At 39.1% G+C, this 27,728-nt stretch overlaps 1 protein-coding gene across 4 annotated transcripts in view; it reads right to left on the bottom strand.

The window, feature by feature from the left end:
• PALLD (palladin, cytoskeletal associated protein) overlaps window positions 1-27,728 on the bottom strand; it is a 524,810-nt gene that overhangs the window by 423,619 nt on the left and 73,463 nt on the right. The gene's annotated exons all lie outside the window — the stretch shown is intronic.

Here is a 27,728-nt window from a genome sequence, read left to right as displayed (position 1 = left end):
TGTAACTTGAATGCTTATGTATTTTCCTTGCAATCTAGAATACTTCTGTGTTTTCTTGTAAACTGAAATGCTTAGGTGTTCTTGCTATTGAAACAGTGTAATGTCATGCTTGTGTACCAGTGTATGCCATTGTGCCTTTTGAATATCTGTAATCTTTGTACAATTGAACAAGGGTTGTATGTGTCAAAGATCTAGGGGGAAGGGGTGTAATGTATTGAGTTAAAATTAAGAAATTGGGTGCTTAAACTGTGTAGTAATGGTTAGCAGATCACGTGGTCAACAAGCCAGACTTTCTGTCTGGAGACTACTTGTTATGCATTTAAGTGGGAGAATACTGTAATCTAATTGGTTGCCACCTCCTAAGCTGAATGTATAAATAGGGGTAGAGCATGTGCTTTTCAGTTTCGGTTTTGCCTTTGCAATAAAGAGAGTTATGTTTCACCTGCTGCCTCTTCAATGCTGCAATGAACAGCAAATTTAACAATTAGTTTGGCATGATCTGTTTTTAACAAACCCGTGCTGGCTATTAGTTATAACTTTGTTTGCTTCTAGTTGTTCACAGATCTGTTTTTTGATTATCTTTTCTAGGATCTTCCCAGGTATTGATGTTAAACTGATTGGTCTGTAGTTTCCTTGGTCTGGTTTTTTTTCCTTTCTTGAAGATGGGAACCACATCAGCCCTTCTCCAATCATCAGGTACTTCCCCAGTGCTCCAGGATTTTTGAAAGATGTGGTGCAATGGTTCTGAGATTACATCTGCCAGCTCCTTCAGAACTCTGGGATATAATCTGTCATGCCCCGCTGATTTATATTCATCAAGGTCAGATAGGTGTTCTCTTACCATTTTCTTGTTTATTTTAATTTTTGTTTCTAATTTGTCTTTTGCAGTGGGTTTTTTTTTTTGGTATGTTGGGTTATAGTTTCTTTTTTTTTTGAAGACTGATGCAAAGTATGAGTTAAGCAGCTCTGCTTTCTCCCCGTTGCTTATATTTCCTTGCCATATTCTCTCTTTAGTGGACCTTCAGTTTTCTTGACTTTTTTCTTGTTGTTAATATGTTGGAAGAAACTTTTTATTACCTATGATTTTTGTTGCAAGTCTTTGTTCATTCTGAGTTTTTGCTTTTCTGACTTCATCTTTTCATGTTCTGGCCATCTACTGATGGCCTTAGTTATGTGTCTGTCTTTCCATTTTTTGTATTTGTCCTTTTTGTCTTTCAGTTTGTCACAGAAATCTTTGTACAGCCATGCTGGTTTCTTCTTGAATTTCTTGTTTTTCTTTTTCAATGGTATTGTGCTGGTATGGGCCTTTGTGAACACTTTTTTCAGGGTTTTCTACACTTCTTGGGTTGTTTTCCCCTTTAGGATTTTCATCCATGGGTTCTTTCCTAGGTTCTGTCTGAGTTTGTTAAAGTCAGCTCTTTTGAAGTTCAAAACACTGGCTGGATTGTTTTCTGTTGCTAGTGTTTGCATTATATTAAATTCCAGTATGATGTGGTCACTTTCGCCCAAGTTTCTGGCAACTTCAATTCCCTCTATCACTTCTTCTCTATTAGTTAGAATCAAGTCCAGTATGGCTTTATTTCCAGTTCCCTCCTCTACCTTTTGGATGACAAAGTTGTCGGTTAGGTTGGTTAGGAATCTGTTTGATCTCCCACTCATTGCAGAGTTTGTCTCCCAGTTGATATCTGGATAGTTGAAGTCTCCCATTACTACTGTGGTATGCTTCCTACATACATTTGTTAATTGGTTGGCAAAGAGTTCATTTATTTCTTCTGATTGGTTATATACACCTATGGTAATGTCACTTTTTTTCTCTTTTATATTGACCCATATACATTCTGGAGAGATTTTAATCTTGGATCATGTGCATTTCTGTAGATATGTAGTGTTCTCTTACATACAGTGCAACTCCCTCTCCTCTTTTTGTAGACCTGTTTCTTTTGAACAATTTGTATCCATCCATCAGTCCATTCCAGTCATGGGTTTCGTCCCACCAGGTTTCTATAATGCCAACTATGTCATATCCTCCCTCGGGTACTATTGCTTCTAGTTCACCCTGTTTGTTCCCCAAGCTTTGAACATTTGTATATAAGCATTTAAGATTTTTATGCCTGTTCGTGGCCATGTTTCCTGCATCTCCTGAATGTTGTTTGGGTTTTTCTTTTTCTTGTTTCTGCCTCCCTCATTGTTTGATTTGTTTTCTTGGGATTTATGATTGGTTGTGGGTTCTAGAGATTCTAAAGATTGTTCACCCTCCTCTCTCAATTTTAGTTTAAAGCCTCCTGATCAGTTGCGCCAGTCTTTTTCCGAGTACATTTTTCCCTGTTTTCCTGAGGTGCAGCCCATCGCTTGCTAGGAGTCCTTCGCATAGCAAATGCAGTCCATGATCCAGGAAACCAAAGTTTTCTTGGTGACACCAACTCTTTAGCCAATGGTTTATTTGTTTTTTCCCCCTCAATGGGTGTTGGCCTTTTGTTGGGAGTATGGATGAGAACACTACTTGTGCTCCTAGCTTCTTAACTTTATTGCCAATTGTTTGTAATCTCTCACTATTGTACTCAGGTTCTTTGTCATTTGTCCTAATATGGAAGAGGAGGAAAGGGTAGTAATCATTAGGCCTAATTATTTTGGTTAAGTTCTCAGCCACATCTTTGATTTTTGCTCTAGGGAGACAACATACCTCCCTGGTTTGTATGTCAGGTCTGTAGATAGATGATTCTGTTCCTTTGAGGATAGAATCTCCTATTACCAACACTCACCTTCCTTTTTGGGGGGCTGCAGTCTGGGGTGCTTTTCTGTTTGTCTCTGGTGTATGTTTTTTTTTCAATGAAAGTTTTTTATTTTTTCCATATAAACATTATAAAAAAACAGTATACAATACAATTTTAAGATAAAATAAACATTATTACGACCTGCGGACTCCCCCCAGGCCGCATCTACCCTCTCTTAAAACATTCCCTACTTCCCTCCTCTTTCTCACCTCCCATCCTACTCTCTTCCCCTCCCCTTCTCCTCTCACTACCCTACTTCCTCTCTACACTTGCCCACCTCTCATCCCTATCAAACCCATGAACGCAGCATAAGGGGAGTGCCCAGGCCGCACCCCTATAAGCAACCATTATCTATATTACACTTACCCCCCCACATTTCCTCCCTCCCACCCCCAACCCCCCTCCCTTCACTTCCCAGAGCAGAATACAGGGTTAATAATTAAAAGAATTTATAATAATAAGAAAAAAGAAAAGAAAAAGAAAAAAGAAAAAAAAGAAAAAAAGAAAAAATAATAATAAAAAAGGGGAAAAAATTTATCATACTTGACCTTTAACTCCAATAGCCTATAAGACAATTCTCTGTAATATTTACTATAATATTCATTCATAAAATAAGTGAAACTTTTTACTTCCATACTTTTTCTGAATATAATCTATCCATCTTCTCCATATAGTAATATATCTTTCTTGTGTATGATCCTTTAAATAGGCAGAAATTTTTGCCATCTCTGCAAAACTAGATACTTTAAATACCCATTCTTCTAAAGTAGGCAAAGAATCTTTCTTCCAATATAAACCTATTAATAACCTTGCGGCAGTTAATAAATTCAACATCAAAATAGTTTCTTTATCATTTAAATCCACAAAGATACCCAATAAAAATAGTTGAGGAGTAAACTTTATCTTCCTTCTAAAAATCTTTTGAATGTTCCACCAAATCATAATCCAAAATGCCTTTACCTTTTTACAATTCCACCAAATATGAAAATATGTCGCATCTTTATTGCCACATCTCCAACATTTGGGCTGTATGTTAGGATACATACAAGATAATTTTTTAGGATCTAAGTGCCATCTGTAAAACATTTTATAAAAATTTTCTCTCAAATTTTGAGCTTGTGTAAATTTAACATTTCTAGTCCAAATTGTCTCCCATAAATCCAATGAAATCGGTTCCTGTATATTTTGAGCCCATTTAATCATACAGTCTTTAACCAATTCTGTTTCCGAGTCTAACTCTAATAAAACATTGTAAATTCTTTTTATATGGGCCTGACTCTGATTTTTAATCTGAATAACCAATTGTTTATCTTCTAATGTTATTCCCTCTTTCTTATCTACAGTCCATCTATCCACTATTTGTAAGTATTGAAACCATGACTGTAGAGTATTTTCTTGCCTTAATACATCTAGGGATTTCAAATGCCAATTCGAACCAGACCAAATTAACAATTCTTTATACGAGATTTTATCAAAATTTGTCCCCTTAGAAATTCCCTCAATTGCATGTCTGGGGATCCCCCAGATAGGTATTTTATAATTCAATCTAAAATAATACTTTTTCCAAACACGAAGTAAGGCATTCCTCAAAATATGTAATTTAAAAATCCGATCAACTTTCTTATTGAAAATCAGGTATGCATGCCAACCATATATTAAGTCCCAACCTTCCAAAAACAAAATATCCTTATTTGTTAAGTTGAGCCAGTCGCTTAACCAAGTTAAAGCGGCTGCATCATAATATAATTTCAAGTTGGGTGCCTTAAGTCCTCCTCTTTCTCGAGCATCCTGTAAAATCTTAAACTTAACCCTTGGTTTCTTTCCGGCCCATATAAAATTGTTGATACCCCTTTGCCATTCATCCAAATTTGCCTCTTTTTTTAAAATAGGTATCATCTGAAACAAAAAAAGAAACTTTGGTAGAACATTCATTTTTACTGCTGAAATTCTCCCCAACAATGACAATTGCAGTTTTTTCCAGTCTTTTAAGTCCTTTTGTACTTTTCCCCATAATGGTTCATAATTATTCTTATACAATTTTCCATTTGAAGCGGTTAAATATACTCCCAAATATTTAACCTTTTTTACCATCTGAAAACCTGTGGCTTTGACCAAACTTTCCCTATCCTTAACTAACATATTCTTAGATAATATCTTAGTCTTATAATTATTAACTTTAAAACCAGAGACATTCCCATACTGTGTTATAAGTTCTAATAAACAATCAATCGCTTGATTCGGTTGTTCCAAAATTAAGACCAAATCATCCGCAAAAGCCCGCAATTTATACTCATTCTTCCTTATCTTTACGCCCTTAACTACCTTTGGTTCTCGAATCTGAATCAATAAAATTTCCAACGTTAAAACAAATAACAGTGGGGATAATGGGCATCTTTGTCTTGTCCCTTTTTCAATATTAAAATTCTCAGTCAATCCCCCATTTACAACGATTTGTGCGGATTGTTGCTGATATATAGCTTTAAGTGCATATAAAAAATTATCCCCAAAATTCATTTTCTCTACCAATGAAAATAGAAATTTCCAATCTAATTGATCAAAGGCTTTTTCAGCATCCAAAAAGATAAAAGCCACAGGAATCTGATTATTCTTATCCAAGTATTCAATTAAATTTATAATTTGTCTAACATTATATTTCATATATCGCCCTGTTATAAATCCTGCTTGGTCATTATGAATCAAGTCCTTCATAACCTGCATTAATCTGTTTGCCAAAATTTTTGTAAAAATCTTATAATCAACATTTAATAATGAAATTGGCCTATAATTCTTAGGCTCTGTAAGATCCTGATCTTCCTTTGGAATCAGTGATATAAAAGCTCTTTTCCAAGAAGGAGGCACTTGTGTACCCAACATAATACTATTAAAAAGTTCCTTTAGAGGCTCCATCATTTCTTCAGATAAAGTCTTATAATACCTCGAAGTCAATCCATCTGTTCCCGGAGATTTTCCAACCTTTAACTGCTTAATAGCTAAACCAATTTCCTCCACAGTAATTAATCTATTCATCCCATTTTGTTGTTCCTCTGAGAGTTTAGGAAAATGCACAGATTGTAAGTATTTGTCTATATCCACACCCTTTATGTTATCACTTGAATATAATTTTGTATAAAAATCTAAAAAACTCTTTTGGATCAAATTTTGCTGAAAAACCTCAGTACCTTTATATTTTACTTTCTCTATAATTCTAGCTTTCTGTTTCTTTCGTAACTGATAAGCCAACCATCTCCCAGGCTTATTCGCGTTACAGAAAGTATTATGTCTCATATACGACAGATTAGTAGCCACCTGATCTGCCATCAACATATTAAATTGTTCCTTAAGCATCTTTATAGATACCTTTAAATTATTGTCAGTTGGATTAAGAACAAACTCTTGTTCTTTTAATTTAATCTCTTCTTCTATTTCTCTACGTCTTTTTAACCCTTTTTCCCTAAAAACCTTATTCAATTGAATCAAAATTCCCCTCATATATGCCTTACTGGCATCCCAAACCATGGACATCGATGTTCCCTTATTCATGTTTATAGCAAAAAAGTCCTTTAAATGCTCTTTACATTTTTGTACAAACTCTTCCTGAGTAAACAAATTCTCATTCAATCTCCAGGGTCTTCTATTCCCATCTTCCAAATGTAGTTCCATCCACACCGGACTGTGATCTGACAAAGTTCTAGGAAAAATTTTCACCTTCCTCACTCTAGAAAGAAGGTCACTAGTAATCAAGAAAAAGTCAATTCTTGAAAATGATTGGTGTCTATCCGAATAAAAAGTGAAATCTCTATCACTTGTATTCCTTTCTCGCCAAATATCAATAAGCTCCAATTCTTCTTTCAAATCAAAAAAAGTTTTAGGTAATCTAGTTTGGGTAAAAGTTTTAGAAGAGCTCCTTTTATCTATAGTTGAATCTAGAACCCCATTCCAGTCACCCATCAAGATTACAGATTTATAATCCAACTGAGATATCTTCCCATGCAAAAACTTATAAAATTGTTTCTGTTGCTGATTAGGAGCATATAATCCAACAATAAGAACTTTTTAACTTGTAATGATAATTCCACAAAAAGATATCTTCCTTCAGAGTCAGTCTCAATTAATTTAGATGGAAAATTTTTCTTCACGTAAATTACCACTCCCCCTTTTTTCCCTGGAGCTGGAGCAAAGAAATATGAACCCAAACGAGGATTCATCAAAAGTTTGGAGTCCTTTAAAGTTATATGAGTCTCTTGCAAACATATCAAATCATTGTTGTGTTGTTTCAAATAATGAAAAATCTTTCTTCGTTTCTGTGGCACATTTAAGCCATTAACATTCCAGGTCAGGAGCCTGGCCATCTCCACCGGCCTGGAGCCTCTGGAGCATGGCCTGCAGATCCACTGTCGAAGATCTTTTGGGTCTTGCCCCTCCCACAGGCTCTGTAATAACCATGCCTTCAACTTTATCTCCACTCTTCTGCTGCTGCTCTTTTTCTTTACGTTTATGGGCAGCTCGTGTCATCCTTTGTTCTTTTATCTCAAAATTCTGTACAGCTTGTTCCATAACCATCATTGATGAGGCTCCTGCCATAACAGGCTGTTCCATTATCCTTGTTTGTAGGGGTGAAGACGATCTTGCCTTTAAAATAGAATGATAAAAATCTCTTGCCTTCAGAACTGTAGTTAATCTATGACGTATCCCCTCATAATTCACTATTATTCCTCTTGGAATCTCCCATCTAAACTGGATTTAATGATGCTTTAACTCATCAGACAGAAAAGCAAAATCTTTTCTGCCTCTTAAAATTTTGGGAGGTATTTCTTTTAAAATTATCACATCTTGATCTGCAATTTGAAACTTTTGTTTGTAAAAAGCCTGTATAATTTCATTACGAGTAAATCTTCTAGAAAAGTAGATGACCACGTCTCTTGGTAAGTTTCTCTGTCTAGCAACCCGTGAGTTGACTCTAAAAAAATTTTCTATCTCATTCCCGATTATTTTAGGCCTCCAGCCCAGATTAAGAGCGATATCTTTCACAATAAGCATCTTTAAGTCCTCCTGAGGATTCTCTCTCAGCCCCCTGATACGCAAAGCATACTCCATCTCTCTATATTGTGACATAATTTGTTCATCCTGTGTGATTTCTATCTTATTCTCCACCTCCTCCATCCTGGATTCCATTCTTGCTGCATTTTCATTAATCTCCTCGATCCTGTCGTCAATCCTTTCTATGTGCAGAGCGAGGCCCTGAAAGGCAAAAAGTATGTCCTCCCTTATTTGCTTATTTTTAGCCTCCAATAGTTCTTCTGTAACTGCCCTCTCTGCAATTATAAGATCTTTTACTTCCTCCTTAATATCCAAAGCATGTTTTTTTAAAGCTTCTTGTAAATCTTTAAGAGAAATTGCAGGAGGAGGAGAGGGTGGAGGTGATTTTGGTTTCTGGGAGACAGGCTGGGTCATTGGGGAAGAGATAGTAGCTTTAGGAGGAGGAGGCAAACGTTTTGAAGCCATTTCTAGTTCTAAGAAGAAAGATTCTTGTTTAAAAAAAAAATAAAAATAAAGGAAAAGAAAAAATCACAGTTCTTTTAAATATTCCTTAAAAAAGAAAAAACAAAAAACAAACAATAAAAAGACAATTTCTTGCTTCTTTATTTAAAGCATTAGTCTGTATCCGGATTTTAACTTTGTAATGCAGATCAAACAAGAAAGACAATCGCCATTTTGCCTTTCACTTTCCCTTTCCTCAAAAGGGAAAGTAAACAAAAAAAGAGGGGGAAGATGCTTGCAGGAGTTAAAGTCACAATAAATCTTAAATCCACTTTCTCCTGGTCTGCTCCGTCTGCATTTGAATACTCACAAGCCGCCAAAAAAAACAGATGTGGGAGCGACGCCTTGCTTCATCCCAGAACTTCGGGACAAAGACGTCCTGGAGTGCGGAGTTGGCTCAGGCTCCGAGGGAGCTCTACCCTCCGATCCCTGAAATTATGGGGATCCAGGGGAGCTCTTACCTCTGCCTGAGCAGCTCTTTTCTTCCCTTTCTCCCAGGGAAGAAATTCAAGCCACAGGACAGCTGATTGTAAAAGTCCTGCTGCTTTTACACAACCCAGGAACGGGCTGCTTTGTGAAAAGCAGCCATCGTAGCCGCTTGATCCACAGGAAGTCCTCTGGTGTGTTTGTTGATGTGACTTTTTAGGTATATTTGAAGTTGTTGCTTTGCTATGCATCTGCATGTTTTCTTTGAGGGGGAGATTGTGAGTCTGTGTGTTTCCATCTAAAGGTTTTTATTATTCTACCTACATCTCACTGAAGGCTATAGTGCCAGAAAATAAATAGAAGAATGTTGTTGGTTTTGTTAACTATTTCATATGTTTCTAATGAAAAGTGGTATTTCTCTTTCACCTTTTTGGCTGATACATAGAACTAAGAGTGCCCATATATATCAAACAATTAAAATCCTGCATTTCTGAAAAAAAAATCTTATAGCTTACTCATAAAAATCTGATGAGTGATTTTACAATGAATGCAAGATCCAATTCTATAGCACTTTTCGGAGTGTAAATCAACTTAATCTTGTGGGGCTTTCTTTTCAGTAGAGATGAATGGGGCTGCATTTTTTTATTGCAGACACTACAATAAGAATTGGATTCATGAAATGTGTAACATCTGTTTTTGAAAAGGCAATTTATTTACTCATCAAAAATGACTCAATATGTTCTTTTTTGGCATAGATTTTATAACATTTTGTAAGAGAGCCATAGTTTTTTTTAAAATATAAATTTAGAAAGTAGTTTGATGAATATGTGACACATATAGATAATAACAACATAAGAAAATATATGTAGTTTAGAATTTTTTTTCCTTAAAAAGGATCAGGAATAAAAGGGAAAAATGTAGTGTTTTGTTGACAATTTTTTTTCATCCAAAATGATGGGGTTCATAAGCAGTTTTGTTTTCTGCTACAAGAAAAGGTAAATACATTTTTAAATAATTACCTCTTTAGAATTTACATGGTTTAACCCAGAGATTTTACAGTATTTTTCAAAACCTAACCTTAAAATTTTTTTTGATATGAAAAATGTGGATTTTAGGATAAATATAATATTTTAGGAATAATGTAACATATGAGCTGATAATGGTAGTATACAAGTAGCACAAAGGAGCTACCTCCAATGCATCAAATACATTTACATAGTAGCAGATTGGAGTTTTTCCACAAGCATTTTATTATATAGGATGTGTACACAATGGTTTCTTAGTGTTTTGAAAGGAATTGTATAGAATACTCATATTCATACTGGAAGAATACAGGGATGTTTGAAATAGCAATATGGTATTATGTCTCTACTTACATATTATTTTTCCTCCCACAAATCAGGTATAGTTTCACCATTTTAACAGCAAATTTCATTGGTAACATATGTTTTATTGTGGGGAATCTAGACAAAAAGATGGTAAGGAAAACTTAACAATTATGTAGAAATTCTAATAAAATTAGAAGTACCTAGAAAGATAGTTGTCAGAACCCTATTTCCCTTATACCCCTCTTCCCTTTTTTGCCATTCTATTGGGAGGGAGGAGGCATGGGGGCTTTCTGCAGTGTATTTCCTTTGCTTTGTTCTTTCTCTTTGAAATGTCCTGTCCCTTTCTTGGGGTGAGAAAGGAATGTGCCTCCGGCCATCTGCCTTATCTCTGGGCAGAGGGAAGATGGCGCAAAGAGGCCTGACAACCTTGAGAGTGGCCTTATCGGTTCGTTCCCACAATAATTTGACACCTTTGGATTGGTTCTATTTGAACTGACCAGATGGACAGTTGAGGTGGGGTTTTAGATTCCTACTTTGAATGTATTGTTTTGTGTGGGAAACCCTCAGATCCTGCCTTACTTCCCTTTAGTCAGCACCTCCCAATAAAAAAGTTCCTATTGAAATGATGCACGTTTCAAGAGTTCTGCTTTCTTGGGAGGTTTAGCTGAGGCAGGTCCTTACAGTAGTTTTATATGGCTTATGTATGGAGATATTTTTATTTTGAACAAAAAGTCAAGTTTTGTATTTATAACATTCTATGTACGAGAAAGCATAATTCAAGATAATCTATGTCTGGTGGTAATGATGAACATGTTATTGCTAAAGTTTATACATTGTTACTGAAATTGAATTTGGAGAATGAATAAGTGTAACATTGCAAAGAATTTTGGGTATAATATAAAGGTAAAGATAAAGGTTTCCCCTGTCCAGTTGTGTCTGACTCTAAGGGGTAGTGATCACCATTTCTTAGCTGAAGGGACCAGCATTGTCCAAAGACATTTCCATGTGGTCATGTGGTCAGCATGTCTATATACCAAAGCACACAGAATGCTGTTACCTTCTTGTCAGGTCCATAGTTTCTGTTGGGGGGGAAGGATGTTGGCATTTCTGGGATGCTTTCGCTTTGCTGTAACACTTGGGAATTAGGGAGGGGGATTGCTTTTAGAGACGGGGCAGATTCCCAGCTGGTTCCAGCCTGTTCCAAGGCCACCATGCCTTGAGAGTGACCTGTTATCTGTCCAGAACCTCAGCATGCTCAAAACATCACATTGGCTGCTGGTGGACTGGTTAGGGGTGGTTGTGTTGGGACTTGGGGGAAAATGGAAGAATTGCTTTGTGTTTTGCCCAGGACCTTCAGATTCTTCCTGACTTTTCTGCAACCACTTTCTCTCAGTAAAAGTTATTTTGATTTGAATCAGTGGATTCAAGAGTCTTACTTTCCTGAGGGATCGGGTCAGGCAGGTCCTTACATTAGGTGGAATCTGCAAACCCAATCAACCAGAGAGGCACATAGCTTTATGGTGGGGACCATGCAAGCAATGTCAGCTCAAGGCAGTGACCAGGATGAAGCTGAGTGCTGGGGGGGAAATCTCATCCAGAACTCCCCCTGAGTTGGACCTCTCCGAGTGGATGGAGGAAGTTGCTAGCCTGGGAGATTTATCAAGACCCATCAGCATCAGCAAGAAACACGACTGGGAAGGGAGAGCCAGAGGGGTGATTCTCACCCGGGGGAGTTGTAGCAACCAACAATGAGAGTGCAACTGGAGCTGTAGGAGCTTGAGGATGAGGAAGAAGGTAGAGAACTTGACATATGCCAACCACCTGGTGAAGCAAGCCATGCATTTTATGATGGATGCCTTGGCACGTGAATCCCATGCCAAAGCTGCTGTCAGTGAGATTTGGCAAGCCCAAGAGGAGGAACATTGCCACTAGACACTACAGCAGGAGTTTCAGTAACCCCAGCAAGTGTCACCTTGGCTGAAGGCACAGCACCGAGGGGGGCTACCAGACCTAATGCCGCGGGGGGGGGGCTGGCCAAGTGAAAACTAAAACTCACAAGACCCCACTCCTTGGTGTGAAGTTTGATGGGGACCCCCAGTAACTGGGGTTCTTCCTGGCCCATGCCCTAACTTACATGCAGGAGTATGGTCCAGAAATATTCACTGAAAATACCAAGGTAAGCAGCATCACCTTGGCACTGGAAGGAGCCACTGCCTGCTGGATGATGATACTGAATAACATGGATGCTCTAGAAGTGAGGAACTTTTTTCAGTGCTTTGGTGGTTTGAGGACTCCCTGGCTGATTGCAAAGTGAGAGACTGCATAAAAACTCTTCACCAAGGTCATAGAGGGGTGGCCAAATACACTGAAGAATTCCGTGATCTCACTTGCCAACTCAATGACTGGCCGCAGGACATCCTCATCAGATGCTTCAAAGATGGGCCAAATGATGATGATGATGATAATAATAATAGTAATAATAATAATAATAATAATAATAATAATAATAATAATAATAATAATGTTGGAAGGGACCTTGGAGGTCATCTAGTCCAACCCCCTGCTCAGGCAGGAAACCCTATACCATTTTGGACAAATGGCTGTCCAGTTTCTTCTTAAAAACTTCCAGTATTGGAGCATTCACCGCTTCTGGAGGCAGGTTGTTCCATGGGTTAATTGTTCTAACTGTCAGGAAGTTTCTCCTTAGTTCTAGGTTGCTTCTCTCTTTGGTTAGTTTCCACCCGTTGCTTCTTGTCCTGCCTTCAGGCTCTTTGAAGAATAGATTGACTCCCTCTTCTTTGTGGCAGCCCTTGAGGTATTGGAACACTGCTATCATGTCCCCCCTCGTCCTTCTCTTCATTAAACTAGACATACCCAATTCCAGCAACCGTTCCTTATATGTTTTAGCCTCCAGTCCCCTAATCATCTTTGTTGCTCTTCTTTGTACTCTTTCTAGAGTCTCGACATCTTTTTTACATCGTGGTGACCAAAACTGGATGCAGTATTTCAAGTGTGGCCTTACCAAGACATTGTAATGTGGCATTAATACTTCACGTGATCTTGATTCTATCCCTCTGTTATTGCAGCCTAGCATTGTGTTGGCTTTTTTGGCAGCTGCAGCACACTGCTGGCTCATATTTAAATGATTGTCCACGAGGACTCTCACAGTTACTACTGTTGAGCAAGGTACCCCCTATACTATACCTGTACATTTGGTTTTTCTTGCCTAAATGTAGAACCTTACTTTTTTCACCACTGAATTTCATTTTGTTAGATAGTGTCCAGTGTTCAAGTCTGTCCAGATCCTCCTGTATCCTAAGCTTGTCTTCTGGAGTGTTGGCTATTCCTGCCAGCTTGGTGTTGTCTGCAAATTTGATGAGTTCCCCATCTATCCCCTCATCCAGATCATTGATGAAGATGTTGAAGAGCACTGGGCCCAGAACAGAGCCCTGGGGTACCCCACTACACACTTCCCTCCATGTAGATGTGGTTCCATTGAGGACCACATGCTGAGTACAGCCGGTCAGCCAGCTACGGATCCATCTGGTGGTGATGCTGTCTAACCCGCATTCTTCTATCTTATTAAGTAGTAGGTTGTGGTCTACTTTGTCAAATGCCTTACTGAAGTCCAAGTAAATTATATCCACAGCATTCCTCTGGTCCACTAATTTTGTCACTTGGTCAAAGAATACAATAAGATTTGTCTGACATGATCTGTTTTTGACAAACCCGTGTTGGCTTTTAATAATGACTTTGTTTGCCTGAAGGTGTTCGCTGATTCGTTGTTTGATTACCTTTTCCAGAATCTTCCCAGGTATTGAGGTCAGGCTGATAGGTCTGTAATTTCCTAGATCCTTTTTTTTCCTTTTTTGAAGATGGGAAGTACATCAGCTTTTTTCCAGTCCTCTGGTAGTTCCCCAGTGCTCCAGGATCTTTGAAAAATATAGTTCAGTGGTTCTGAGATCACATCTGCCAGTTTCTTAAGAACCTTGGGGTGTAATCCATCTGGTCCTGGTGATTTGAACTCATCTAGGCTGGACAGGTGTTCACTTACCATTTTCTTGCCTATCTTAACTTGTATTTCTATTTTGTTTTCTATGGCACTATTCTTGATAGGTTGGTCTGTTTTTTTCCCTTTGTGTAAAGACAGATGCAAAAAACAAGTTAAATAGTTCTGCTTTCTCCCTATTGCTTGTCACCTTCTTGCCACTTTTACCCACTAATGGACCAATCATTTCCTTCACTTTTTCTTGTTTTTTACACGTTGAAAGAAGCTTTTTTGTTATTTTTGACTTTGGTTGCAAGCCTTAGTTCATTTTGAGCCTTAGCTTTCCTCACTTTGTCTTTGCAGGCTCGGACTATTTGCTGATATTCTGACCTAGTTATGTGTCCCTCTTTTCACTTTCTATACTTGTCCTTTTTATCTTTCAATTGATCAGAGAGTTCTTTATGCAGCCATGCTGGTTTCTTTTGAGAGCTGTTATTTTTCCTCTTTGTTGGTATTGTGCTAGACTGGGCCTTTATTATCTCACTTTTCAAAATTTCCCAAGCCTCTTGAGTTGTTTTCCCCTGGAGGATTCTCATCCATGGAATCCTTCCCAAACACTCTCTAAGTTTATTGAAATTAGCTCTCTTGAATGATTTATACAATGCCTGCATTTCAAGGGGAGCCCCTGCAACCCTCCATGACTGGCTAAAAAAGCGAGATTGACCAGGCCTGCAATAGGTATTGCCCATGCTGGTCATGCAAGATGTTGTCATAGCTGCAGTCCATCACCTGCTTCAAGTGCAACAAAGAAGGGCACCAAGCAGTGGAATGCAAGACTGGCCAGCCCACTAAGAAGGGCGCTTCTAGCCCTTCTGGGAAAACCACCAAGCCACTGCAATGACCCAGGGAGACAGTGCTGAAGGGGGTGGAGGTTGTCAAGCTCACCTCCACCCCAAAAAGGGACGAGGGAACTCTGACTCTGCCAGGCAAAGGCCAGGGGCTGACTGACATCAACACCGATGATGATTTCCTGATAAGTGGCCCAATCAGACCAGTAACAGTCCCGATAGAGCTAGGTTTCTAGGCTTTGGGACTGAAAGCCACCCTACCAACCCTCCTGGACGTGTGCTGCACCAGGTCCCTGGTCAGCCTGGCCCTCATTGGGGATCCAATTAAGATGTCTGAAGGTGCCAGTCATGTTTTGCCAACTAAATGGGTCAGTAGTGGGGGGCATCCCAGCAACATTCATCACTGAGTCCATAGAAATGTGGATGGGGGCCCATACAGAGACTCTAAGCTTTATAGTGGCACCTGGAATGGAGCACCCCTTGGTTTTAGGGCTGGCATGATTAAAGAAGTGGAACCCTTATGTAAATTAGAGGAGGGGGCTGCTGAAGATCCAAATTAACTGCCCCCTCCAGGCCTGAGAACACATGGGGAGCTGCCTCCCCATGGTGTGAATCGGGCTGCAGTGCAAGAACAAGAGAAAGACCTCTATCCCCCGAGAGTATTGGGACCTGAGAAAGGTGTTCAGCGAGAAGGGATCAGATGAACTCCCCCCTCACAAGCTGATGGACTGTGCCATTGAGATCCTGCTGGGAGCTAAACTGCCCAAACCAAAACTCTATTCAATGACCCCAAGAGAGCTATGGTCGTTTATTGACAAAAATCTTGCTGGTGGATTCATTCAGCCAGTATGACCCTGGGTGGCTGCTCCTATTTTGTTCTGAGAGAAAAAGGACAGATTGCTTTGCTTGTGTGTTGATTATAGGGGGCTACACAGGGTGTGGGTAGGAAATGTTTACCACTGATGAAGGACATGCTAGCTCAGCTAGCCAAAGGAAAGATATTTACAAAACTGGATTTATGAGAGGCTTGCTATCATGTGAGGATTAAAGAAGAGGATGAATGAAAACAGCTTTTAATTGCTCACTAGGGTCTTCCAGTTTAGAGTTCTCCCTTTTGGGCTCCCGGATGCCCCTACTGTTTTTATGCAACTGATCAATGAGGTCCTACACCAGCACCTATACAAGAGGGTGGTAGTATATCTAGATGACATTTTAATTTACACTGAAACAAAAGCTGAGCATATAAAGCTGGTGAGGGCAGTGCTCAAGAAATTAAGGGCTGCTAGGAGAGGAGTTAAAATGGATAGGGTCTCTTATACACAACTACTTAGATGGGATGGCCAAAATTGGCAGTTAAAATCTTTGGAAGATTTAGCACATGAAAATATTACCTATTCATGGTTTCAATATAGACAAATAGTGGATAGGTGGAAGATGGATCGTAATATGGGCTTGCTTAGAGAAGATGAAAATCTTTTTAAACAAGTAAAGGATCAAAGACGAACTCACATTAAGAGAATTTACGGGGTTCTAGTGGAACTGGATTCAGAATCAGAACTAATCAAAAACTGTATGATTAAATGGGCACAAAATTTTGGTGAACCAGTTCTACTGGATACCTGGGAAACCATCTGGGTGAGGAATGTCAAATTTATACAAGCCCAGAACTTAAGGGAGAATTTTTATAAAATGTTTTATAGATGGCACCTTGATCCACAAAAAATGTTTCTTATGTATCCTGACTTACAGCCTAAATGTTGGCGATGTGGTTGCCTGGACGCCACTTATTATCATATTTGGTGGTCGTGTAAAAATATAAAAGCTTTTTGGATTAAGATATGGTGGAATATTCAAAGAATTTTTAGAAAGAGGGTAAAATTTACTCCACAATTGTTTTTGTTAGGTATTGTTACTGATTGTGATGCTAAGGAGGTTATATTGATGTTGAATTTGATTACAGCTGCAAGGCTGTTAGTAGGGCAATATTGGAAGAAGGAATCTTTGCCTACCTTGCAAGAGTGGCTTTTTAAAGTTTCTTATCTGGCGGAAATGGCAAAGATTTCGGCTTTCTTAAAGGAGCAATCGCAAGAGAAATTTTTTGCCGTATAGGAAAAATGGATAAATTTCACACAATACAAATTGGATATAAAAAAATATCATTTAGCCTTTTTATAACTTGTATATAAACTTTGATATTTTATAGATTGCACTTTTTCTCTTTTTTCCTTTTTTATCTCTTTTCTTCTTTCTTTTTTCTTCTTTTTTAAGCACTTTTTCTTTTTAATGCTTATGTTTTTTTTGTTATATATATCTTATTGTTAATTATTTTATAAGTTGTTTAATTTTTTTTTTAGGATTTTTTAAATTTTAATTAAGCCTATATTCAGCTCTGGGAAGCTCGGGGGGGATGGAGGGGTGGTTTGGGAGGGGTTGGGTGAGGGTTGTTTTGTTTTTTTGTTGTTGTCTTTTTTGTTTTTTGTAAAAACTTTTAAAAATTTTCAATAAAAAAAAAAAGTAATTAAGGGCTGCTAAACTGTATGCCAGACTTTTCAAGTATAAGTTCCACCAGAGCAGAATAGACTATTTGGGTTAATGCATTTCACATGATGGGATAGAGATGGACCCCCAGAAAGTTCAAGTGGTGCTGGATTGGGCTCTGCCCAAACCAGGAAGCAACTATAAAGCTTCCTGGACTTTGCAAACTTCTACCATCAATTTATTCCATCTTTCATCCAAATAGCACTCCCATTATTAACCTTAGGGGTGGGGGACAAACCTGAATCCAGTCAACCTCTGAAATGGACTCTGGAATGCCAGATGGCATTCAAGAAATTTAAATAATTATTTGCAGCAGAAGTTATCTTAAAACTCCCTGACATGAATGTACCATTTGTCATTCAAGCCAATGCTAGCGATGTAGTTGTAGGGACAGTTTTGTTGGAGACATATGAGCAGGGCCAGCTGCAACCCTATGCTTACAGTTCTAGAAAGCTGCCAGAAATTGAACAAAGGTGGGCAGTGTGGGAGAAAGAGGCTTATGCGATACACTGGATGCTGCTAACCTGGAGACATTTCCTCGAAGGGAGCAAAGTGCCTTTTGAGATATGGACTGATCATAAAAACCTAGAGGCACTGAAAACCTCTAGGAAGCTGCTGCCCAAAAAAGTCCATGGACACAGTACTTTAATCAGTTTGACTTTACTTTGTGCTATCTCCCAGGGGGGAAGAACTTCTTTGCTGACAGTTTATCTCATATGCCTCAATATACTTGCTCTAAACCAAATGTAATTAAGCCATAGATCCCATCTTGCCAATTGGCCACCCCAGTAACTACCCAAATGCAAGCAACGGAATGGCAACAAGTAGACAATAATGTAACTGCAGCACTTAAAGCTCCGCTACAGGAAGACAACTGGTTTAAAGCCACAAGAATGAATGCTCAGTTCAAGATGGATTAGCTGGAGTGGGAGTTAAGTTATATGTTCCAGAGACCCAAAGAATGATAATTCTGGGAAAGAGTCATGACTAAAATTGCTGGATATTTTGTAAAAACTTTGCATCTGGTTAAGAGGCAGTTTTGGTGGCCATCATTAAAAAATGACATTGAAAGCATTGTGGCTAGCTGCCCCATATATGCTTCAGTGAAGCAGTGACAAGGGAAAATTCCAGGACTCCTTAAAACAGTAGCAGAGCTGGCAGCACCATAGAGAGAGATTTCCATGGATTTCATAGTAGAACCCCCTGAAAGTTATTGGGTGATAACCAACTTGTTCTTGAAGCAGGTGCGCTTTGTCCTATGTCAAAAGACTCTATTGGCACAGGCACTGACCAAACTGTTTGTACAGCATGTGTACCAACTGCATGGTATATCCCAATGCATCATCTCTGACAGGAGGGTGCAGTTCACTTCCAAGTTCTGGAAAGCATTCTTAAACCGCCTTGGTACCGATCAAGGGCTTAGCTCCAGTCACAATTCTCAAATGAATGGGGGTGCAAATGTACAAACTCAATATTGGAACAATATCTTAGATCAAGGGTGTCAAACTGCTGGCCCATGGGCCAGATGCATCATGCGGAAGCTGCGCCCACTCCAGCTCCGGCAAGGGGAAAAAAGTCATGATACGTTGTAACACATCATGTGACACAGTGAGTTTGACACCCCTCTCTTAGATGCTACATTAACTATCAACAAGATAACTGTACTGACCTACTACCTTTTGCAGAGGTGGCATACAATAATTTGGGAATTTCTGCAACCACTTTCTCTCAGTAAAAGTTTTTTTTGATTCAAGTCAATGGATTCAAGAGTCTTACTTTCCTTAGGGATCAGCTGGGGCAGGTCCTTACATCTTCCCACTGAAGTGGTACCTATTTGTCTACTCACATTTGTGTGCTTTCAAACTGCTAGGTAGGCAGGAGGTGGGGCAAGTAATAGGAATTCATTCCATTACATGGTACTTGGGTCTTGAATCCAGGCTGTCAGCTTTCCAGCTGACAAACTCAGTGTATTTAACTGCTGAGCCATCATGTCCCTCAGATATAATATAAAGCTTGGGAAATGGGAAAACGTGGACAAAGGGTTTAAAATTTATATTAAATTATAATGTGATAGAAAATGTTTATAAAATGATGTTACATTGGTATTTAACACTCAATAAATTGTCAAAAATATACAAAAGTATTTCAAATATATGTTAGAAATGTAAATATAAATAAGGCGCTTTTTATTATCTTTGGTGTATTTGTGTTAAAGCAAAGGAATACTTGGGTAAGATTCATATTTTAGTACACGAGATTCTTAAAGTGTTTATAAAAATTAAACCAGAGACTTTTCTTTTAGACTTAATGGTCAAAGAACTTGAAAAAAACTAGAACTTTGCTGTTATATTGTTGACAGAAGCAAGAGTACTTTATGCACAAAAATGGAAAGATATTTTAATTCCCACAATGAATAAATGGCTGGAAAAACTGATGGACCTAGTAGAGATGGCCAAATTGACTGCTTTAATCGAAGAAAAGAACACATCCAACTTTGTTTCTATTTGAAAGCCACTTCTGGATTTTGTGCTTGAGATGGGAAAAAATATGAAAAGTTGACTTTGGGTTTTGCTGATTAGATAAGTTTGTTGTTATAGAAATGGCTACTCCATATCAAGTGTGTAAAAGTAAAAAGTTAAGGCTTTTATTTTATTTATTCTACTGCACTAAAAGAGTCAGAAGTCAATTCTTTTTTTTCTCCTTTTCCCTATACTTTCTTTCCCCCTTTCCCTCCTCCATTTTCCCACTATTTATACTTTCATTTATATTTTATATTATGATGAGTATAATAATTATGTATTTTAAAGTATTAATCCATCTTGTGTATATACAACATCCATACTCTACATGTGGTTTTTATTCATTAGTTGAGTAAAGCAAGAGGGTGCTTGTGTTTTCTTTCCACACTAAAAGAAAGTCTGATGTTATATATTCCATAAATGTTCATTCACTAGAGTTTAATAAAATATGTTGTGAAATATTTTTTTTAAGAAGGAAGACATCTTCTCATCTACATCATCACTGATTCCATTCCCCAATCTTGCAAAAACAGTGTTTGCCAGCCTCTGATCATCTTCATACTTACTTGCCTCAACATGCTGCAGCTAGCCATAATGATAACAATAATAATAGCATTTAGTGCACAGGTCGACAACCTGCGGCTCCGGAGCCGCATGCGGCTCTTTGAGCCTTCCCCGGTGGCTCCCAGCCTCCTCTGCCTTTGCAGAGAGAGACAGAGACAGAGAGAGGCAATTGCGCTTCCCTGCTTCCTTCTCTCTCTCTCTCTCCCTCTCTCTCTCTCTCTCTCTGTGTGTGTGTGTGTGTGTGTGTGTGTGTGTTTGTGTGTGTGTGTGTAAAAGATTGCACTCACAGTGTTCTCCGAGGAGCTGAAAAGCTTTCTGGATGGAGCTCCTCCCTTTGCTGCGTTTCTGCAGGAAGCAGGAAGCAGGAAGGGCAGGAGAGAGCTAGCTAGCCCAGCTAGGCTGACTCAGGAATTCTGGGAGTTGAAGTCCATGAGTCATAAAAGAGACGAGGTTGCTTACCCTGAGCTTGTTGGACAACAGCTTGAAGCTTGCCAGGTGAGCAGTAGATAGGAGAGAGAGAGAGAAAGAGAGAGAGAGAGGGAGGGAGAGAGAGAGAGAGAGAGAGGAAAGAGAGAGAGAGAAAGAGAGTGGGGGAAGAGGAGTGGCAGGCAGACCAAGGGCAGATAGAGAGGGAGGGAGAGAGAGAGACAGACAGAGAGAGAGAGACCCTTTTGACATCTAAAATGAAGATAACACTGCATATATCCTTTTTTTACCTGTATGTGTATGTACGTATATATATATATATGTGTGTGTGTGTGTGTGTGTATACATACACACACACATATATATACACATACACAAACACACACACACACACACACACACAAACACACACACACCTATAATAAAGGTAAAAAAGGATATATGCAGTGTTATCTTCATTTTAGATATCAAAAGGATTTTGCGGCTCCCGGTGTTTTGTTTTTGGTGGGAAACGGGTCCAAGTGGCTCTTTGAGTGTTTTGGGTTGCCTACCCCTGATTTAGTGCTTTACAGCCCTCTCTAAACAGTTTACAGAGTCAGCATATTGCCCCCAACAATCTGGGTTCTCATTTTATTGACCTCGGAAGAATGGAAGGCTGAGTCAACCTTGAGCCAGTCAGGATCAAACTCCTGGCAGCGGGCAGACTCAGTTTGCAATACTGCCTTCTCCATACTGATTTTATTTAACTTAATACTGGTTCTCTTTTTTCTACATTGTGGGGAATTATGGATTTCTTAATCTCAAGAAGTTGAAAGACTGGGGGTGTCAGACCCCAAAACTCCTCATCTGCTCTCTCATTTTTTCTGTCTTTTTGGGACCTGCCATTATTGTTGGGGAGGGGTGCATGGGGGATTCATAGTGCTATCTTTCATTTTCTCCTTCCTTTGTCTGGCCTCCTCCTTTCGAGTATGGAATGTGTCTCCTTATCTAGGAGACAGTTACAAGAAAACGAAAGCTGGAGAAGACCTTGAGATGTGCCGGTTCCGGTTCACAGCGCTAGCGGACACACAAGGAGAGTCTCCTCTCCACCGTCCAGTTTTCCTTCGCCAAAAGACCCTGGAAAGGGTCAAAAGTCGCCCTGGAGGGGCGACCACTGCTGAGGAGGACCCTCGCCTGAGTGTGGAAGGGCAGCAGCCCTCTCACTTGAGCTGAGTGTGGAAAGGCAGCAGCCCTCCCACTTTGGATCGATGAAGAAAAGACCGGCCATCAACATGGCCGATCACTTAGCTACACCAGCTGAAAGCCAAAAGCACTATTAAGTAAAGAAAACCCTCGATGAGTTTAAAATGCAAATGAAAGGGGGCCACAAATCTGAAGAAGAGTCAGAGGAGGAAGAATCCAAAGAGGGGGAATTGGAGACCCGAAAGGTAACAGCTGTCGGAGCCCAAGGTACAGCACCACCCAGGGGCCGTCTGCTACAAGCTGCCAGGGGCAACCCCCCCCCCCCAACCAGCAGAAATGAAGCCAATCCCATGGATTTTATTGTTGAATTGCCTGAGAGTGCTGGAAATACCTTTTTGCTGAGGTCGCTTACAACAATGCAGTACATTCCAGTACTGGGTTTACTCCTTTTCAAGTTGCCAGTGGCCAAACTCTTGTGGCCATACCAGAACTCCCCATCAAGAAACCCTTTTGCTGAGATCACTTACAACAATGCAGTACATTCCAGTACTGGGTTTACTTCTTTTCAAGTTGCCAATGGCCAAACTTTTGTGGCCATACCAGAACTCCCCGTCAAGAAACCTGAAATCCCCTCGTTAAAAGATTGGATTAAGCAATTGCAAAATACTTGGCCAGTGGTCCGTAAAGCTCTTGATGAGGCCTGAGAGACTTACAAACTCCAAGCGGACAAAAAGAGGATGGAGCAGGAGCCCTACAAAGTTGGTGACTGCGTATTTCTCTCTACTAAATATTTAAAATTGTTACAACCTTCAAAGAAGTTAGGCCCTAAATATGTTGGACCTTTCAAAGTTATATGCATCATCAACCCGGTAACAGTCAAGTTAGACCTGCCAAAGAATCTATGGAAAATCCACCCTGTATTTCACTGCAGCCTGCTTAAATCAGAGATTACTTCCACTCTCAGACCCCCTGCTTCACCGTTACCTACACCTATTATGGTTGAGGGTGAACAACATTTTGAGATTAAAGACATTCTAAACTCTAGAACCCATCATGGAGTAACTCAATACCTGGTCTCGTGGAAAAATCTCCCTGTTTCCCAAAATGAATGGGTGTATAAGAAGCATGTTAGAGCCCCTAGATTGCTACAACATTTTCACTCTCTATATCCGGAAAAGCCTAACTGATTTGTTTGTTGTTTTTCTCCTTCCATGTTTTGTCTTTCAGGTGCATTTCCCATTTTTAGGGGGGGGCGGATGTCAGATCCCAAAACTCCTCATCTCCTTTCTCATTTTTTCTGTCCTTTTGGAGCCTGCCATTATTACTGGGCGAGGGGTGCATGGGGGATTCATAGTGTTATCTTTCACTTTCTTCTTCCTTTGTCTGGCCTCCTCCTTTCGAGTATGGAATGTGTCTCCTTATCTAGGAGACAGTTGCAAGGAAACGAAAGCTGGAGAAGACCTTGAGATGTGCGCCTACCATGCCAGTCAGCCACCCACCAGGCCATCTATGGATTGGCTGGATTTCAAACGGACATTATGACTTTGGTGGGAGGGGCATATTGCTAGCTTAATTATATTGTTCACGCAGGCTTTTCTTCAGATCTCACCTTGAATTCCCTGCTAAAAGTTTCCTTTTTAGACAATGCCTGTTTCAAGAGTTCTGCTTTCTTGGGTGATTAGTTGAAATGGGTCCTGACAAGGGGCAGACTTTGGAAAACAGTCTATCTTATACATTCTTCTGGTTGATCAGGACCTATAGATTCCCAGGTATGGCTTTTCAGAAATGAATAGAAACTCTGTTATTTTTTTGAAATCAACAGAGATTTTGTTGCCAATGAAAGAATCTTGATGAGTATATTAAAACAACAAGAAGGTATTTTTTAATGAATTTTTATTAAGTACAAAGAAAAAAAAGGATTAAAAACATTGAACAGGGTAAATCATCTTTGACTGACATTTCAGTCCATATTGTACATTAATTACATATAATATACCTATATACAACTATACATTTCTAGTCTCTATCTCAATTTATCTCTTTACTGTGACCTCCATTTTTTCCCCTCCATCTATAAAATTTATTCCATATTCGATAAAATTCTGTTTCTTCCTGATTTTTTAATCTTTTAGTTATCCTATCTAGTTCTGCGCAATACATAATTTTTGTAGAGGTGAGAGACAGGCGAAAGTCGTGTGCGGAAAACTGCCCCCCCAACGCTTGTATCTTTGCTCTGCATCTATCTTCTCCCCCCCCCCTCACATCACCATGGTGACGTGAAAGTGCGCAGGTCTGTGTGACCTTGCCAGTTTGATAAGGCTGGCTGGTGAACAACAAGTTTCCCTGTTTATGGCCTCTAGCTTTTTACTCTTGAGGATTGGTAAAGGATTTTAGCCAATGAAATGCTATTGCCATGCTGTATCTTTTGCTATTTGTAAACCTCTATATAAACAATAAAAGGCTGCATGCGAGTGGCCATTTCTTTGCACCCTTCAATGACTAAGGACTGATTACTACAGCTGGCGCCCTCAGCAGGGACATTTTGTTTTGGGACCCCTACGGGAAGAAGCAGCTGCCAACATACTTACCATCGTCTGGAACAGACCCCTAAGTGCACTTTCGTCTTAGGAGACCCCTCAGTGAGCAAGTATGGGCTGCAAGTTATCTCAGCCCCCGCAAAAGCAAGGACAGGCATGGAGGAACTCAGATTCCTCCTCTAACCTGGGGCAGACACAAGGAAGCTGGTGGGCTGAGATAGGAAAACAGTGTTCTTCGAATCCTAAGCATCTGACGCTTAGGCTAAAAGATAAGAGCATAAATTACATCTTGAACCTTGGGCTTCAGTATAAACATCTATAGTGTTCAGTTCTGTCAGAAAAGGAAAGAAAAAAAATGGACCCAAATACTTCAGAAGGGCAATTAATTATCAGCCCCCTTCTGCTTGCAACTAAGTAAAATTTATTCCTTCTAAAAACATCTTTAATTGGATTTTCAGCTTCTTCTGAAGAGGCTAATTCTTTGTTGATTAGTTAAAGTCATAACTCAAAATGTACTCCCTCAGAGTGCTTTGGAACTTTGCAATATATCAAGTTAGCCGTCAGACAAATGTCTGGTTGTGTTTTGTGTTATGTGTGTGTGTGTGGCCACTCATTATGCTTGGGCTTGGAATGGTGAGAAAAATGGGAGATGATTAGGGCCCTCAAACCACTTTTTGGTTGAAATCACCTTGTCATTTTTCTCGCTTCTTGCAAGACAAGTTATATGTCTAAATAAATGTTGTTGTAACAGTATTTGTGTATATATGTTTGTCTGCGTTGTTCTGTGTTATTCCAAGACTTGGAAGAGGCTCAAAGCCCTCTCTGATAACAACAATACAAAAAGGCCTTGGTAAAAATATATGGTTTGCCTGGAGAAAGTATGAAATGAAATAATTGTATATAGAATGGTTTTATACAAACAGTCAGTATGGAACTGAATGAGTTAATTTGCTGAAGTGTGTGTTAGCCTTCAAAACCCACCCATTTTCTCCCTAACTGTGAAAATAATAGTAAATATTTGTATGAGAAGAATTTCATGGAGAATGTATGAGAGAATTTATTGAAAAATGCATAGGAAGGAGGTGAAATTATTTTTTAGTGGTGAGATTTCCCCCCCCCCCATCTCTTTCGGCTGGCTGCGTTGCTTAAAGAGCCAGAGACAGGAAGGGGGGGGGAACTGTTCGTTTAAAAAAAATTTTTTTTCCTCTGCTTGGAATTGTTAATCTGAGAAGAGTGGAGTGAATCTGAAACTTGACATTCACCTATGCAGTTTTGGCAAATAAATTTTTTACTCAAAAGAGAAACAGTAATTGTTGGACAATATTTTTTATATCCAACAACCAAAAGAACTAACTGAATTACATTGTTATAGATTTATACATATTTAACCTTTTTATATAAAAATTGTTTCCATCTGAATGGACTTTGCTTAAATTGAAACACCAAAGATACAATTTAATTGACTTTCAGAAAATATAAAATGATTTAGGATTGCAACAAGTCCCAGAAAAAAATATAGTTGCACAAATTGATGACATCATGAATATTCAATTTGTGGACAGAATTCCACACTTTTGATTTTTTCCTACTAGTAAATTACCTAATGGAGTATTAACTGTAATAGAAATGCAGAAAGTATATTGAATTGAATAATACTTACCTACCATATCCCATCCCAAAATGTTTTATTTTTTATCCAGGTGGTTGCTAAAATGATAACCTTAGGACGCACAAGAGCTTGCAGTCGAAAAGGAACTGATTAATTAATATTGTTTTCAAAAATAACTTATCTCTTTAATGTGCTTTAACTGACTATATAGGCTGTATTTCATATCATTTGCCTAATGATCTTTGACTTGCTTTTTACTGACTTTTTCCTTTCCAGTTCAGCCACTATTTTCTTCCTCTTTCTCCCTTGCCACAAGTTATTGCTTTTTCTGATGGAGGGTGAATGAGAGGAGCAATTGTTTACAAGGATGATACCTGGAAAGTGTCCCACACTGCAATGCAACCCTTATCACAATGCTCAGAATTATTTTAGCTTTTCAAACCTTTTCTCAACAGTCTTTTAACTTAATCTCTGACTCTCATTAAGTGTGCCAACTTACTTTTACTTCTTCAGGTGCTTACATCATGCCCAGGATTGACCCCAATCTTATGACTTTGTTTTTAACTTTGCAGCAGCTGCTCCATAACTGAAAGCATTTATAATTTTGTTTCTCATATACACAATCGGTCCTCCCTTCCTGGGCCTAATTTTTTTTTGTATGTCTTTTTTATGTCTTTTATGTGGTTTTGCCTCTAATCAACTATGACAAATGGACATTATCCATGTTTTCTTTTTTTGGCTTCCTAGAAATGTATATTCATAAATAGGTATTTAGGAACAATTTCCCCCACCTCTATGAGGGGAAACAGCTTCGCATGATATTTTTTATCTTTTTTTGGCTGTTACAGCCCTGGGTTAACCCTCTTCCCTAAACACTGACAATGGGCCAGCCTATTTTTCAGTGGCCTTTTTACAATTTTATGTTAACCTGAAATATTGTTTTTACTCATGGTCTTCTCTATAATTCCACGGGTCAAGCTATCATGGAACGTGCTAATTGGTCTTTCAAGGACTGCCTTCACAAACAAATAAAAAAGGACGGATTATCTAGGATACCCAATTTGTCGTGGGTAATACAACAGGTTCAAAAAGTATTATTTACATTACACCAATTGAATATTTCCATTCCAAATTTGACTGCTTATCAGAGACACTTTCAACAGAAAACAAGCTTGCCTCCACCTCTGGTATATTATCAGGCACTACCAGACAAAGCATGGTTGGGACCAGTCCCTCTGATCACTTGGGGGCGGGGCTACACTGCTGTGCTTGCTCCAACAGGACCTTTGCGGATTCCAGTGCGTTGTGATCACCCAGCCAGGGATGTCATGGCACCAGTCCCTGGACCCAGTCCCAGAAATGGCAAGGGTGACTCTACAGATGGCACAGCAAGTAATCCAATCCTGACATGCCAGGCAGCCAGTGACGTGGGGAGATGTAAAGAACTTGATCCC

The sequence above is a fragment of the Crotalus tigris genome, unplaced genomic scaffold (genome assembly GCF_016545835.1).
Source record: "Crotalus tigris isolate CLP2741 ecotype Arizona unplaced genomic scaffold, ASM1654583v1 scf7180000024341.3516292, whole genome shotgun sequence".
In the NCBI taxonomy this organism is placed as follows: Eukaryota; Metazoa; Chordata; class Lepidosauria; order Squamata; family Viperidae; genus Crotalus; species Crotalus tigris.
The sequence above is the reverse complement of the archived record's forward strand: the minus strand, read 5'-3'. Positions and strand labels throughout refer to the sequence as shown.